Source organism: Nipponia nippon, unplaced genomic scaffold (genome assembly GCF_047370975.1).
Source record: "Nipponia nippon isolate SJK-2023a ecotype South Korea unplaced genomic scaffold, ASM4737097v1 scaffold_9, whole genome shotgun sequence".
NCBI lineage: Eukaryota > Metazoa > Chordata > Aves > Pelecaniformes > Threskiornithidae > Nipponia > Nipponia nippon.
The window spans coordinates 48928138-48945414 of record NW_028262413.1 but is presented as its reverse complement, the minus strand read 5'-3'; the positions used below and the strand labels follow the sequence as shown (position 1 = coordinate 48945414).

The 17277-nt window shown below is 55.6% G+C and overlaps 1 protein-coding gene across 5 annotated transcripts in view; it reads right to left on the bottom strand.

The window, feature by feature from the left end:
• Positions 1-17277, bottom strand: part of FRMD5 (FERM domain containing 5) — a 116679-nt gene that overhangs the window by 67044 nt on the left and 32358 nt on the right. Inside the window, exon 1 of one of the 5 annotated variants that reach the window (XM_087744044.1) lies at positions 15596-15808. The exons of the other annotated variants lie outside the window; for them this stretch is intronic. The gene's annotated coding sequence lies outside the window, so the exon portion shown is untranslated. Of the gene's footprint in view, positions 1-15595; positions 15809-17277 lie in introns of those variants that run through there. 5 annotated transcript variants of the gene reach the window in all.

Below are 17277 nucleotides of genomic sequence, written 5' to 3'. Positions count from 1 at the left end.
GGCCGGAGGGGACGCGCGGGAGGGACCCGCAGGGGACGGGGTGGCATCGCAGGGCCCCGCTGCGAGCAGCACTAGCCCCTCACAGGCTTGCATGTGTGTTTTTAATAACGAGAAAAGATCCATCTCCCTGAAGGTATTTTCTCCAACATCATGGGTGACATCATCTGTCCCTCTGCAGCTCTACGCAGAGGAAGACAAATGCCTCTTTTCTGCTTAATTCTGCTGCCGGCGATGATGAGGAGCAGCAGGCAGCCGGCAGGGCAGAGCTGCCAGCCCGCTTCCCTGAGCATCCCCCAGCGCCCGGGCCCGTGCAGGTTAAACCAGCGCACGGCTGCTGCGAGTCATCGGCACCCAACTCCCGAGACGGGGGAGCAGCCGCGGCTCCGTGCCGTACAGCAGGCATCGCGCTGGCTGCAGTAAGCTGCGCTCGTTCCGTTTTGGCGTTCTGAAAAAAAATCACAGATGACTCAAATTCCACTCGGACTCACCTACTCTGAAGTCACCAGGTAACTCGGACCTGCTTTTTATCTTTTGAATAAAATAAGCCAAAAAAACCCCCACAAAATGATATGCGTGCATTAACAACAGTGTATGATAAAATTAGACTCATGGCTTTTAGATAACTTGAATTAGACACAGGGAGACAACATCTCCCTCATTTCCCTTGGTAAATTCTCTCCACGCTTAAGCACGCTTTCTGTTAAAGTAACGCACCATCCTGCCAACGTTACACTGATGTCAGCCCCCAGTGGCTAGATCTTGTAGTATTTTGGGGACTAACTGGGATTAAAAACACATTTAATATCTGGTTTCTTCCCCAAATCCCCCTACTTCCCTCCACCTAGACGGAACTTTTAAAATTACAGTTTCTAATCTTCAATTTTTTTTATTTTTATCTCTTGCTATTTTGTGCAGTAATCACTTCTGGGCCCGACTGAACAGCCGGGCTCCAACCGGTGTCACAGCATCCCACCAGGTGCCTTAAAATGCAAGGGCAACTTTTAGGTAGGAAAAACGGCCACGTTTTTGCCCTCTGGAGGAAATGTTTTGGCATTTGAGTCCGATACCCTCATTACCTGCTGTCGTTATTGCCACCTTTAAAATCTGCAGAGAGGTGTCCTTCCTTGCGCCGTGCAGTATGACCGGCAGCTATCGGACGGGAATCCCGGGGCAGCTTTGCCTAACACTCAGCACGGCAATACTTTTTGACTAATTACTGCTATAAAAAGAAAAAAGCTGTCAAAGAGAATTATTCAAATTTTGCAATACTGAAACAGAGACATTTGCGATAGGCAACGGTGCCCCTTCAGACTCCAGTTCTGCCTGCAGTAATTAAATCAACCCTCGCAGCACCTACTAATGACAATTTTTACCACACCCATCTTAAAATGCTCAAAATGCATGGAAAATTCGGCGTAAGGCAGCTCGGGGCAGCAGCAGGGGCTAGGATAGCAGGAAACTCAGCCGGAGGGATGTGACTCCAAGGCTTCTGCTCTTGCTACTATAATCCAAATATTACCCATTGCATCAGCAGAAAAACCCAAGGGGCTGAAGCCAGGGCTCCGTCAGCCAGTAAATCCCATTTCCCTTGCTGGGACGTGCCCCAGCCGTGGGACGGAGCTCGGCACCAGCGCGACCCAGCTCTTGACTCAGGTCTGCCCAGAAGAAAGCTGCTGGTGACGGACACGGGGGCACATCACTTCTGCCACCCTTCACCCCTCTGACTTTAACAGAGATTCTGATCTGCCAAGTAACAAGCAGCTTTTAAAGTTTTAAACTCAGCATTTTATATCTGTAAGGAGCAAATGAAGCCTGCCGCCTCCTCAAGACACCCTGCAGCGAAGCCATTTGTCAAGGGTAAGATTTAAAAGCCAAACCTCTGGCACCAAAAAAGTGCATTTTCTGTCATAATCGCAGAAACAGATTATGTAGCAAACTTCCTCAGTTGCTGCCCTTAATACCTCCGAGAGCAGCCCCCAAGCAGGCTCTGAAGCAGGAGAGAAAATGAACATCTCAGCTGCGCCCCAGCACGGAGGATGACCCTGCCAAGACGTTCGTGGGGTATTCAAAAATTCCAAATTCCAAACCAGAGGGGCTCTGGAAAATGACATGTGGGGAGGACACAGAACTTGCTTTCTACAGGGTGAAATACCTGCACTCTTTCCTGTTGAAAACGCAATTTTCTTGCCGCTACCTTGTCATTTGAAAAGAATGAGCAATTTCATTTTTCAGAGTGATTCCAAGCAGTAATTATACAAGGGACTAACAGGTTTATCGGCATCACGGTCAGCCTTCACAGGACGCGTGCTGCCGCCAGGCCCCCCGGGGTGACCCTGCCCGGGGAAGCTCTGGGGTGTCTGAGCCAGGCCGGTCCCAAGCACCCTTAAAGCTCAAGCCAAGCTGGCTGCCATCCACCCTGGGGAGCCTCATTCTCCGCAGCCCCGAGAACAGGGCTCCTGCAGGCACGACAGATTAAGGGCAGGGTGATTTGGTCTATAATAGACCACAGCAAAGTGCTGGGACCAACGTGTCTGGGAGGTGACGTGGAGGGGGGCTTGCTCTCCCGCTGCCCCCGGCCAGGTGACGGCCAGACCCGCGTGGAAACGCTCCGATCCTTGCACAGCCTCCTCTGCTCAGCGAGAGCCAAGGCAAACGCTCAGCCGGATCGCGGGGTTTGCTCTGAAGGCTTCCCAAGCACACACCAGCCAGCGATGGGGCACCGCCGCATCCTCCCCGGCTCCTCCAGCCTGCTGACCATGGGAAAACGGGGATTTTCCATTAGCTCTGGCAGCAGCTGAGCAGGAGGAAGAGCTGAACCTGCTTGAAAACTGAAATCCTAGAGAATTTGCTATTGGGATTTTGTCATGAGTCCCAGGCAATGCGTCAAACCCAGCAACATGCAGGTCTGTTTATCATAGCTTCTCTTCCCTGCAACGGTCGAAGTTGCTGCTTTTCCTGCTGCTCCCATGATTAAATAAATCCAGAGATTGACCCAAACCCTCGGCCGCTGTTTGAGCATGGGGACAGGAGCCAAAGGCGATGATGCAAGGCTACTGCCCTGTCTGCTGACTGTTGGCACAGCGGGGTCGCTCATGAAGATGGAGCTTGGGTCAACGGGCAGATGTCCACAGAGACCATCAGAGACAGGCGGAGGTGAGCAGGAGGTAACGAAGGGACAAGTTAACGAGATGGACAGGAAGGAGACCGAGGAGCCGGGGCGATGGGGAAAGCCGGGACTCTGCTGGGGGGCTCCTCTGCCATCACGGGGTGAACCCAAACAGAGCGGCGGTGGCTCCCCTTGCTCTGTCCCGGGGGAGCTGCGGGGCGCGGGCTGGAGGCTGCCCCACCGCCCGTCTCCCAGCAGCGCGGTGGTTAAAGGAGGCAGTTTGTCTTCCGAGGGTTTCTGTTTCTTGCTGTGCAAACACGGTGACTCAGAGGCTCTCTCGGGGGGAAAGCTGGCTGCCATCCTCGGCCCGACCTTCAACGTGCAGACCAGCTCTAAACAAGAGTATCTTCAAACATCTAACCACCACTGTCGTGCTACAACTTATTTTGGTTTGGCTTTCGGGGGGGGCGGTGCATAAGATGAATAAGATGAGAATAAAGAGAAATTAAGGCATTTGGGAATGGGCCCATGTTATTAGGAGCACCTGAGCCGAACAACGCCATGCTTTGGCGTCCTGCCCCGTGCGGATGCTGCAGTGTCCTGAACCCACAACCACTGCTCCTTCGCCTCCGCGGAGGGGAGATGGGAGGGGAGGGCAGAGAGGAGGAGGATGTTTCTAAACACTATCTTCAGGTATCGTCCTAAAACTTCATTTATTACCAGTCAAATCACCTGGAAACAGCAGCAGCAGCTTCGTTCCCCACATATTGTTCCTGTCAGCCAGAAAAGCCTATCCTTCAGCAGCAAATTTATTTAAAATATTTCCCTGTAACTCTAAATATTGCCATCTGCTCTTTCTGCCAGTACCACTCCCCCTGTGCAACTAATCCTTGTCTCTCCATCCTTTCTGCAAAGCATGAACCGTAAATCGTCCCGTCCCCTTCCTCTGTGCCCCGGCAGCGCTGAGCCGCTGCACCAGCCACCGCCCTGCCGAGCCGGGCCACCAGCCCCGCATCCCTCCCGCTCCCCTTCTCCCTGCGCTGCCTCCTCCTCCTCCTCCTCCTCCTCGCTTACACCAGGGCAGCCTAGTCCCTGTCTCATGAATTAGCAACGCGCCTTGGCACAAAATGTCCCCACGCTGCAACGCTTACGGAGTGACCCCTGTAATAGCCTGGCGTCCGGATGAGCCTTCAAGATCATTTCAGTGCTGTCCGCTGAAGCGCTGATGTCCTTTGTCACATAAGGTGACCTTGCAAAGGATTTGTAAAGACGGTATACATAGTTGGGTGTTTTTATATATGTCTCTATATATCTATATATGCATGTATATACACACCCCTGCCCCAGGCAGCACAGTCCCTGCCGGGGCGGTGCAGCAGGAGGGGCAGGGAGGCCAGGGTGCCAAGGGGGAGCTCTCAGACAAGTTTTTAGAGGAAGACCAGGATTTGGAAGAGGCATCTCTGCTAAGAGAGACCGTAGCCATCCCACGACACGTTCCCACATCACAGCTCTGCTTCCCCGCAGCGAAGGGCCACACGTGCTGTCTGGAGGATGCTGCAAATAGCATCGCCTTCCCTCTCCCTCCTTCTCTGGCGCTGCAGAGCAGGAGGCCGCGTCTCCCCAAGGCACACGCACAGCTCTGCTCCCCTGAAGGGCTTATTTGCAAATGCAAATGCTGGGGAGAGAAGAAAAGGGACAAAAAGGGCATTTGCGGCTCACCCACCTTGACAGTCTTCTCCTAGCGCCCAGCTATCATTGGTACCGTCACCCCAGCGCGCAATACAAACAAGCAACAACCATTTTGTTCCCCGAACCATCGGACGTCCTGCCCATCAGGACCAAGCTGCGGCTGCAACTGCCCGCTACCTCCCTGCTAATGACTGACAAAAATCATATCTTGCAGCATCAGGACCTCTTTTGTCTACCTCGCACTCCTGGGGGAGACGGGCTCGGGATGAACAAGATTATTAACTGCACACGACAATATGGAAATTCACTGCCGTGGGCACCGCGGACGCAGATGCCCCAGATTCAGCTGTTGCCGGCTGCAGCTGTACAAAGATCTTGGTGGACAGCCACGAGTAATTTTGTACGAGTGTGACATCATGCGCAAAAGTGTCACATTGTTTTATGTCATGCAGGCGTCCACGAACGAGCCCGCACGCCTGCCAAGGGGAAGCGGCAATCTGCTTCTGCGGCCCCACCAGAAGGTAATATCATAAACAAGCCCACGCAGCTGCAAGGAGCCCCCCGGAGCCGAGGGGCTGAGGGGACTTGGCGGGCAGTTGCTTTCCCAAAAATCTCTGCGACCCTCTCTTTCCCAGCGGACGCCCTGGGGTCTGGGGACCAACCCTCGGGGTGAGGCAGACGCCGGCCGGTGCTGTGCCCCAAGAGCATTGCGCTGGGTCTGCACCCGCTCTGCTCCCTCCATCCTCCTCCTCGCCCGGCGTGGGAGCAGCCCAGACCTGCCAAGGCAGCCCCTCATTAAAATCAAAACCTCAAAACCAGTTCCAGACCCTCATTAAAATCAGAGGGAGCAACATGGGCAGAGTAACCCAGAAAGCCCCTCAAGAATATAGGAACTGACCTTCCATTAATTGTCTTAGGAGGAAAAAAAGCAACTAGCTCATTTTTGGCTGAGCTCTATTTCTAACCATGCAATTTCTTGTATGTCACGGGCCTTTTCTCCTTGTTCCACTGAGTTTGTTTTCCAATTTGTTTGCTCTAAAGCCTCTCTTTGTGTTTTCATTTAAATTTTCACCTTCACTGCTTTCCTGAGCAAAAAACCGTCGGATGAGAAAGAAGCTGAGAAATCCTGCAGAGGCACGCGGGGATGCGACCGCCGTGCCCACAGACGGATTAAGCGGCTACCGTCAAAGCGCTGCTCTCAGCCCTGCAATCAGATTTCTGACCGGAGGAGTATCCCAGCGCCCAGGGCATCTCCTCCCCTGCGGCCAGGTCTGGATGCAACGAAGGGCAGCATCTCTGCCCCAAAGCTCGCTCCCTGGCGAAGGCAGGGCCGTGCCCTCTGCCGCGGGACGGGCTGCCCGCGGGCGTGCAGGAGCGGGAGGCTCATTCCCGGCGCGGGGCATGCCCAGAGCCCCTGCCCGCCGGCACCTAAACTGCTGCGCAGCTTCAGACACCAGAAACAACCGGGTTTCCTATGGGCTTGTTCAAGGCTCGACGGTCTAAAATGTGTGCCGGGCACACTCCGGATTCTGAAAAATAACGTGCCAACAGCCCTGGAGAGCTTGCCAAGAAGCTGTGGTCCTTTCCACGTGATTTTCCCGGTGCTGGGGCTGTGCTCTGTACGATCCCTGGGGACGGTGACCTCTGGGGCCAGCGAGACGTTCGGTCTGAATTGCCTTATAACCGACACCAGAGCGCAGCTCCCCGCCAGCAGGCCGGCACGCCCAGCAGCTAAAGCTCGGCCCCGCACCGTGCGCTCCAGCAGCCTTCTGCAGGACGGCGTCGTCGGCTCCGGGTGCAGAGACACGAGCCACCCCAGCATCCCCCGCCTGCCCTGCTAGGAGCCTTCCCGCTCCTGTCCCCTCCGCCGTGAAACCACCCACCGTAATAACGATGCTGCTAACCTTTGCTGTTTTCACTTTTCACCTATGCAATTTAGCCTGTCTATATTTTTTTCTTCGTGGTTGGGCAGTAAATTATAGGTGCACTTTGCTGAAGGAACCAGTTATATGAGCTTCTGTCTGTTTTGTAGTACAAGAAAAAATATTGCCACAAGATTTTGTTTTATGCTGAGCTCTGCTCTTCAGCCAAATGAGGCAGGTTGTTTTCAAGGATGGAGGCAGGCTCAAGGCAGGCTCCCCCAGACTGCAGGGGATGTTGGCACCAAACAACAGGATTCAGGCAGGCAGGATTTGTATAAACGGGCGTTAATGCAAAATGGCAGCAGATCCATAGGAAGATGCTGTCAAAATTAGTAATTGGAAAAACACACACCCAGAAGAAACCCTATCAAGCCCCTGCACGTAGGATGTACAGAAATATATCCATCTGACTACAATCTTCCTTTTGAGAGAGATCTTTTTCTACCAAAATACAGCAGATTTTTATTATTTACCCGTTATGGGTAGAACATTGTCTGCCTCTGACCCACAAGGCCTTCCAACGACGGTACGCACAGCCCCTCTGGCAGGGCACAGCTTTACCCAGGGAGAGCAGCCGTGGCCCCAGGGCAGAGCCCGGCTGCCCCTGCCCCTCCGCAGCCGGGGCTGGCAGGACGGGCAGCAGCCGTCCCCGCACGGCAGAGTCCCCGCACGGCAGAGCCAACGCCGCAGCCCCTGGCAGGGAAAGGTGCACAGGAGCACCTCACCCTTCGTGTGAAAAATAAGAAAAAAGACGTAGAGAAAAATGCAAAATATGAAGTGCAAAAGACCATGGAGCTCATCCCCACCAGTCACCGAGGTCAGCGGGTTTGGCGCAGGCAGCACCAGGCAGATGCAGGCAGGCTGGTCCGGATGGGATGGAGGGCGAGGGCGGCCGGCAGCGGGCAGGGGTGGAAGGGGCTGGTCCCTCCGGGGGATGCTGCAGGCAGAGGAAGGGGAGCTGGGGAGCAAAACACTGCAGAGGGGCTGGGAGGGGACGGTCGGAGCCAGGCCAGCGCCAGGACCAGAGGAGGGTCACCCCGCTGCACCCCTCCAGCAGCGTCATATGCCATATTCTCCCCTGCATGGAGGCTTCCCGCTGCGTGCCGCATCCCCCGGCAGGGGCAAGACCAGCACACTGCTGAAGCTGGATGGGATCTGCCGGCGGTCATTCTGACACCACCGCTGTGCCGGCACCGGCTTTGGGCACCAGGTTCCCACAGGGGTGCTGGAAAGCGGCTCTGCAAAATCAGGACGCGTGCAGACGACAGGATAAACACGTGCCGTTTGTCAAACACCGTAACTTCACTTCTCTGCAGTCCCCAGTACACGCCTGCCTGCGAGGAAGGCATCGTCGTTAAAGGCTGCTTGTGAAATCTGAGCATTGCTTTTTGCAAGTTTGCTCTCGAGGAGAAGGACTGGAAGGGCCCAAACGTGCCACACGGCAATGCCACCAGCATGGTCCCAGCAGCTTGGACTAGAGGTCCCCCAGTCCCTCCCCTGTGTCCGGCAGGGGCCAGCAGAGGCTGCTGGGGACGGACGCAGAAGCAGACGGGACCCGCTGTGCTGCCTGCCTACATCAGCAGTGTCTATAAAAGAAAAGATAATTACATAAAGGATGCAACAAGCTGGCGACCCCGGTGCTACCTGGCTGCGTTTGCAGAGCTGGGAGGGGAGTGGGGACATGGCATGGCGGGGGGAGCAGCCCTGGCACCGGGGCAGCCCCGGCACGGGCACCAAACAGCAGCGTGGTAGCTGGAGGTGCAAACGGGGGGCTTGAAGTCAGCGCTGGGGAGAGGCTTTAGCCTCTGCAGAGCCTTCCTGGGCGGGATGCGGGAAGGCTCTGTCCGGCCTTGGGAGCTGCATTGCGAAGGGGGAGGCAAAAACACTGGGGAGGATGCAAAAAGAGACAGAAATTGTTTGGAAGCCGGAGAAGCCGCCTTGCAGTGGGAGTGCTGAAGAGCTCAGCCTCTCTAATATATCAAAAAGAAGAGTGAGAGGTGACATGATTATCATCGGTAAGTGCCTTCACAGAGAGAAAATACCAGCTACTAAAGGGCTCTTCAATCAAGTGAAGAAAAGCAGCACAAGAACCAGCCTCTGGGAGCTGGAAGCAGTCGAATTTGGATTAGAAACAAGACGCATTTTTTAAAAATAAGGGCGATTAAGTAGAAGAATAAACTGCCCCGGGAGGCGGCGGATCCCGCAGCCCATGGTGCTCCGAAATCAAGACTAGCGCTGCTCCAAACGCAGGCTCCAGAAAACGTCCCCGGCTGCCCGCTGCCTCCGTGCTGCCGTTTGCACCCACAGCCCCAGGCGAGGCGGCACGGGTCCGGGCACCCAGCCGCCGGCGGGCGAGGTGGCGGGGATGCACGCCATGGGGATGCACGCCACGGGGATGCTCCACCGACCCGGCGTATGTACGCCGGCTGCATACCTCCCCGCAGGTCATCCGTGGTTTTAAATATTCTGATTTGCACCGTGATGGACTTCCAGGGTGACCACTGCCAGCACGGGGCACGCGTGGCTTCTGTGTAAAGGGAACACAAGATGGGTGCGGAGGAAGGAATTGGCGGGATGGGGACACCCGTCTGGACCCCGCAACCGGTGCCAGAGCCGCCCTCGCCTCTGCCGCAGGGGCCGGTGCGGAGGTGGCCTTCTGGTACCCAACCCACTCTCCACCACCGACTTCCCCATACACAGATATTTTAAACAAAGGCAAACAAGCCAATTCGCTGAAAATTTTCCCTTTGGAGACAGCTCTTCTTGCCTTGAGGAAGGATATTCTGCTCATGTTAACCACAGTATTTGGGAAAGGAGGCAGGAATAAATGGGAATACTTTGTAAAATGGATGCGAATCCAGCAGTTAATGCGAAGGCATTTCTGATGGTTTAAAATGCAAATACCCCAGCCCGAGAAGATACGGATCTGAGCAAGCGTTACTGTGAGCAGGCTGGGAGGCAGCAGCTGGGAGCATCGCTGGAGGATGCCGCAGCCATGGCAACGGGAGGGAACACGCTGCCACACAAATCAAGGACACAATTTTATTGTCCAAGCGCTGAGTTTTTTAGACCAGTTCCTAGGGACCACATGTTAATAACGGTTGCATCCTATTTATCATGAGCCTTTATTGTCTCTGTAATGAGCTCTCCAGGAAAACCTGGAGAGCGTTTCCTCAGAGGCTGAACGCCAGAAACGCAACTCCGAGTTAAGTGGTTTGCTTCGCTGGCAATTCCCTCCCATGCCCACACGCTTTGAAATACAGAGCAGACTGATTAACTATTAATAACAGGACAGTTACAAACAACATATTATGCCCCATTTTGTGCCACTTTGTTCCGAACTCACCCGGAGTTTTCCCTTTCGCGGCAGCCGCCGGCGGCGCGGGAGGGCGAGCAGCGGCAGCGAGGCTCCTCTCCTTGCTGCAGGCAAGAAGCGCGGTGATTTCCCCAGGTTCAGCTGCGCCCTGTCGTGCTCTCTTGCTTGGCCATGGCACAGCAAGAGGTTTGCACGTGCTGCGGCCATCGTGCTTCCCAGCAAACCTTCAGCTGGTTCCCAGAGCCTCCTCCGGTGTCTGCCGATTGAACTGTGCTGGAGCAGCCCGGGGGCGGCCCTGCCTGACGCCCGGGAGCGGCACTCTCTGGCAGTTTGGGCAAGAATAAGCTCGGGTGGGTGATGATGACGATGATGATGAAGAACGATGGGGTTTGGCTGTGCACACAAAGCTACCCAGCGCACCTCAAGGATAACGCCATGGCCACATGAGTAAAGCCTGGAATTACCTTCCTACTTACAAATACAGCAATAACTATTGTTGTGCTGTTAAGTTATTTCCTGTATAGAAGGAAATCTTGGCTGGCTCCAGTAAGGTTTGCCTCCAGTGGATGCAATCCCCTATCCCTTCTGCATCCCAGCAGCAATACACCGGCCAGCCTCGCTGAGATCTGCCTTGAAACCAGGGACCTCCGACGTGACCATCTCCCGAGAGCCCAGGCACAATCCCACGCAAGGCAAAGACATATCCACCAGCACTCAGGAGCACTGAACACCTCTGCATTAAAGAAACATTCATGCTACCGTTGAACGTGATTTATTTCAGTCAGCACACTGATTCTAGGAGTAATTTTGTTGGATGAACATCATCAGACCATTGGCTTTTTACTCTTTGAGCTGGAGTATAAATGTCACCCTGAAGCGCCGAACGTTGCCCAGGTGTGGCTGGAGAAGGGACACCGGTTGCTGGCTGGGGTTATCAGTTTTCCCCCCGGACCCACTGCTCCCAGCACCTTCCCAGCATGGGGGCTCGGGCGGGAGGGAGGGTGAAACGGGGCGAAAGCACCTCGGGCTCAGCAGGGGCATGGTCGTGCCGCTGCTGAGCTGGTGGTGCTTTCGCCCCCTGTTGTTAGTTTAAATCCCAGCGGTCGTTGCAGCACTGAGGAAGAGGGATCAGCTCAGCAAACCTGCTGGCAGCAGGTGCTGCCAAGCCCAGCTTTGCAGCGGCTTTACCTCCGTACAGCCTGGCTGCTCCTAAAGACCTCTGCCGGGGGCACAGCCGCCCTGTCCGACCCCGTGCCAACAGCCCAGGATCTGCCAGCATGGAAATCCCCATCATCCCACGACAGAGACCCGGGCTGCAGCCACAGGCAGGTGCCAACGGTTTGTCCTGCAGCCTCGGACAACTCGAGCGGCCCACGAGTGCCCTGTGCTGGCCCGTGCCTGCTGCTCCCCAGCCAGCAGCCAGCTCGGAGCGGAGCTGGGCAGAGCCCCGGCACCGCGAGCCATCGCCAAGAGCAGCCGCTGGCTGCTCTCGGGGCCAAGAAGAGCTGCAGGCTTACCAAGGCGCAGCTTGGAGGGCAGGCTCAACTTAAACTTGCTCACCTCACTCTGCTCTGGCAGGAGGTGGCTGGCATGGAGTCCAAAACCATCACCCTTGGGAAGGCTCTGGAGAAATAGCACCTAAAAATGTCTTTAAGATGTATTTCATCTCACATACTCATATTCTGAGCACCTCTTCATCCCACCAATTACCACGTCTCTGTACGACTCTCCCCAGCTGTGGGAACTGGGCACCAGGTTTGGTTTTCCAGTCAGCATTTGCCACGAGCTGTTATCCCCCCGCGGCATTGCCAGCTTTCCGCTCCACGACTAGCCCAAGCCGACCGTGGTGAACAACTCGGCCATTCAAACCTACGGAAAAGTTTTCTTTTCTTTTTTAACCAACAAACACAGTCACTAAACCCCCCTTTCTGCTTAATGCAGTTTTGCATCAAAACACCTACAAGGCAATTCATTTATTCCAGGCAAACTTCTAAGGCTTGAATTTTCCCTGACGGCACTGCTGGAAGGCTACAATACCCCAGCAGGTCAACCAGTTGAAAGCAGTATTTCATCTGGCAATTTATTCAAATAAATCTTTCAAAAACATGAAATAAAGTACAAAGATGGAAACTGTCAAATCAACTGCGCTAGCCGAGCTCCTGAGCAGAATGACCACGCACGAAAAGCAGCAGCACCAGCCTGTCGGGCACCAGCACCAGGGCCCAGCTACCCGTGCTTCTCCGGTGAGCTCGGCGCGGGCAGGAGGGTTAACCAGCCGATGCGTGCAGAGCGCTCAGTGAGATAAGAGCAATAGGTTTAAAGATGAAAAAGCGTTTTCATTAATTACTATCATTATCGACGTCACCGCACTGATGTTGTTCTTGCTATTACCATCCAAAGCCATAGCCAGAGAAATGGGAAGCCGAGTCCTTCGGCATGTGGGGAGGGTTTTCCATCAGGTCTCCGGTGACGGCCCTTTGGGGTGGCCGGCTCCTGCGCACCGATGCTGCACCTCCACTTCCCAGCTGCTTCACTAGCACCCGCCACCGTCCTGCAACACGTTCATACAGTTTACACTGAATATTGACCTAAAATGATGCTCTTGCTGTATTGTTTACGTGGGCGAGATCGGACAGACCTGTGGGGTCTGGAGCAGGGCGGGTTGGGGACCTCCCGCAGGGTTTTTGGGGCCAGGACGGAGCCCCACTCCCAGCTCCAGGCACAGGAGGTGCTGCCACAGCACGCGTAACGGGGCAAAGCCACAGGTTTTCTGTCTGTGTCAGCACAGGACAGAAAGGGGCAGGAGCTGCCCGGGCCACCACCTGCAACGCGTGCTTGGGGGCCGAGCCCCTGGGTCTCCGGGAGCGGCGCTGGGGGCTGCAAGGCGACGCATGGGACGAGGACTCGCTCTGCCCCGGCTCGCGCCACGGGGACGGGCACCACCTCGATGCCCAAAAGACAAACTGACTGACTCATGCGGAAAGTCATCAACTGCCACCAGCTGCTCCTTGGCATGTTGTTTTTTTTTTTTTTAAGAAGGCTATGAAACCCCCAGGTCTGAGCTCAGCCAAGACCACACAGCCCCTGGCCTGGGAGATGATGAGAGCAACCGAGGGGAACTCCAGCGCAATTCAAGGTTTTCCTGCCATTGTTTGTGGGGGAAAGAGGAGCTGGAGCAAGCAGCTGTGCGTGCTTTGGGTGAAGAAAAGCCCCTTTGTGCCACGCACATCGTGGGCATTGTTCACTGGCCTCGCACCAGCCCAGCTCGGCTGCCAAGGTTAGCGGGAGCCTGAGTCATCGGTCACGTAAGAGCTGCCTCCGTTTGTGCCATTTACTTCTCTTTTCTAACATTTTACAATTAGGCTCGGCCCCCTGACTAATGCCTCTTTCCTCTTCACTATGTCACACTGAGGAAGAGAAGAAATGATGGAGCCTTACTAATAACACGCATCAAATCATTAGCACTTATGTTGGATCCATCGTGTACTCCAAAAATCTCAGCCTCATCCAAACCTGGCAGAGGGAAACAGTTTTGCTAAAACCAGCAAAGGCTGACCTGGATTGGGCTCCTGCTGAACCAGAAACTCAGAAATTTGGAAGAAAAGAGAGCAGGTAGTTGTATGCTCCTGCTTGCGATGCATCTCTACCTGAGCACAAGTAACGCCACCAAAAGGCGAATGCTCGGGGCCCTCCCCGCTCGCCCTGATGGAAACACGGCACTGGCGCGGAGGGCGCGGAGTCGCGGCCGGCTCGTAGCACTGCCAGTCGGAGCAGGAGCTCTGCGGCCCACGGCGCCGGGAAGCAAATGGGCTGCTCAGAGAAAAGCAGAAAGCGAAGGTTAATCCAGCAGCTTATGCGCTGTCGGCTGTTGTGAAGATTAAAGACCTGGCAGGATCTGTGGTCTTTGCTCTTCTTTCACGGATCCCACAAAATTAAAAGCTGTTTAGAAAACCCCAGACTTATTGTGCCTTAACCCTGGAGCTCACCGCGCGCATCCGATGGCACCGACCCATTTCTGCAGTATCTGGTTCAGCCCCACTCTCCAGTCCGAACAGGAGCTTTAGGACCTGCCTCCCAGCTCCTCCCAGCAGGGAGATGGTCTCTCTCCGCCATCCCCCTCGCAGGGGGGGATCACCCCTGCCTGCCCACGGCGGATCCCTGCCGCGCCGCCCCTGCTCCCGCTCCCCCCGCTGCTCCCGCGGCACGGCACGGCACGGCGAGGCGCGGCACGGCACGGCTTCACTGCGCTGGGCCAGTCGCTCTGGTGATGCCCATTAGCTCTAATGGGAAGCTACACTGCCATTACTTCCCATTAGGGCTAAATGGGCGCTGTGCAGATAACGCGGTTACCTCTGCAGAGACGCAGCAACTTCCCCGTCAGCTAAACAGACCATCAGGGTCACGAGCCACAGCTTAATTCTCTTTGATACAGAAACCAAATTAGTCCGTGCCATGGACTGGCAAAGAAGTTCATTAAAGCAGGATGATGCAAGAGGAGCGCTGGGCTTCGTCCTCCGTCCCGCAGCCCCTACACTGCCCCGAAGCACAGAGAGACGGCCCGAGCCAAAGCGGGGAGAGACCTGGGGCAGCCCAGCAAAATCCTCACCCCCGTCTCTCCAGCACCGTAGGACCCTGCAGGGTTCGACATCTCACAAACTGTAAAAGTCTGTGGGCTTGGAAGAAGCCTCTGGTCAGCTGGAGGGAGGGATGCCGGTGGGGGCAGACGTGTAGGGACCCCTTTTCCCGCTCCAGCATCCCGCTCCGCCGGACCAGTTACTTCCCGCTGTCCAGGCAGCAGATACGAGGACTCCTTGTTCATTTATTTCACACGTTATTCACATTCACGTCTCGTTAATTCAGCGTGCCTACTGGGTCATGAAAGGATTTCCACATTTATCTCCCCTTACAAATTCAGGATAAACTACAACTTTTTGTCAGGCTGCGGGGGGGGAGCTGCTTTCATCCTCCCCGGACCCAGCCCAACCTGCTCTCTGGAGCAGTTTGCAAGGCTGAACTCTTGATCCTCCCCAAACATCTTGGATTCTGAACAGAAACTTGATTGTTTCTGGGTCTACTTTGATGTTATGTTTTCATAATGAAGCCATTTGCAGCATGAGAATTAGGATTGTGTAACCATTTATACTGGAGACAACGGCTTTGCAGGAGCTGCTAGCTGAGAGCATTGGCACTGAACGGAACTTGCAACGGAGGATCCCAGCCATGGGAATTATTTTTTTTAAGTGTTAGTATTTACTAAAAAAGATTTTGATTTCTAATTCCAGAAAAATAAAGTAGCTGAAGAGATTTGCCGGTCTGATTTGGGCTTGCAACAGCACGACACGGCCTCGAGGCTGGCACTGCTGCTTGGCAGGCTGATTCGGCAGTCTGCTCACATCCAGCATCCCGTGGGCGATGGGAAACGATCCAGAATGCAAACCCAGGGAATGTTTAATTTCTTCCCTCCACAAACTTACTACCTTCACCCCCAGGAGCGGAATACGCAGAAACAGCCCCCTGCAGAAGATAAGGCTCCTGACTGCCTGGAGACGTGTCAGCACTTACCGGCTGTCTCCAGCGCTGACATCTGTATTGCCACAGTGCTGGAAGCCCCCGGCCCGATTCTGCCGAGGACGGGGCCGGAGGGGAAGAACGCCCAGGTGAGACGCGCCTCGGCACGGCGCAGCCGCTCCGCTCCAGCCCCTCCGCAACCGCTAAGGAAGTATTTTCACAACAGGTAGGTGGTGGAAATGATGCATCTGCCCGTCCCGGCTGCTGCCTGCCTGCCACTCCTGGGGCGTCACCGGGTGCTCAGCTGCTCGGAGCAGCCGGCCCAGACGCTGCAGCAGCTGCTGCCTGAAAGCCAACAGCATACATTGGAAAGCCATGCCTGCGCTCTCACTGATCTGCGTGAGCCCTGCAAGCCCGGCCGCGGCCCAGGGGCTCTCGGTGCGAGCCAGGGCAGGGCACCGCTCTGACCACCCGCCTCCTCCTGCGAGCAAAGGCAGAGGGGAACCAAACCCCCAAAGGCACCGCACCGGCAAGCCAGCGAGATGCAGCCGAGGGCAGAGCTGCGCCAGCGCGGCTGCAGCTCCCCCCGCTCCCTGCCTTCCCACCCAACCTGGGGAGCCCCAACGCGGAAGCCAGCGCCGCTCCTCCACTGGGATATTTCACTAAGCCGGGCGGAGGAGTGTCTGTCAGCAGGGATCGGGCTGACCGCTGCCAGTCCGCCTGCTCCAGGGGAGATGGCAGTGTGGGTGTGTGATGGGAATGGGAAACGAAGAGCAAAGGCGCATCACCTCCAGCGCACATCACAGCCCCAAAATGCATCTCACTGACGCTGGGGGTTTGCAGCTTGTTTTAACAGAAAACTTGATATTAAAAGGCTTGGGCAATAGCAGCACCTCAAAATCACCATGCTCACGGCAGACGCAAGAACACACTGCTGGTCTGCAACAGCTTATTAACCTCCGGGCGGCCTCGTACGTGAGGACTGCCCTGGTCTTCCCCCAGAGCACCCAACAGCCACCGCTCCCAGCAGCGATACCTAGCTAAAACCCATACGGTAGAGACCGGGGAGGGACCTCACGAAAGGGCAGCACAAGGAACGTCTGCTTGATCCCTGCAAAGGCGGCAGCCCCACGGCTCCGATACCGGCAAGGGGCTCGGGGGTGACACGGCTGAGATGGGGCAGAGCTGCGTGTGCATGAGCATACGTGTGTGCACCAGCGCTCCTGCGACCCTCCCAGGGCACGAGGGGGCCAACCAAACCTACCTCGGAATCCACACCGAGGCTCTTACTGCATCAAGCTAATAATTATGAATAAAAATAGGACTGGAGTTTCTGGGTTGCATAATGAGGAGCCATGAGCTGAGAGAACAAGCCTGGGGGACGCTCGGGTTCGTTCAGACTGCTGCTACAGCTCCGGCGTGGTTAGTGCTTTGTTTTGCTGCGGGAGCTGTGACCACAGCTGGGCTGGCAGCTGAACCCAGAGAGAGGACAAAACAGCTACCACAGTCCAGAAAGTTGCAGATGGCCTAGAGCAGAGGGATGCTGGAGCCATGAGCTTCTCTCTGCTCGAGTTCAGCTGCAGAGAGCGCAGGGCTGATGAGCCCCGCTCCATCCCACCGCGGGGGCCAGGGCACAAGCGGGAGCCCCCCGGGAGGGCGGCACGAACCCGCATTTGAGGCACAGCAAAAAGAGGTGCTTATGCAGAAGTCAGGAAAGAGAATAAAAAGGGGCTTTG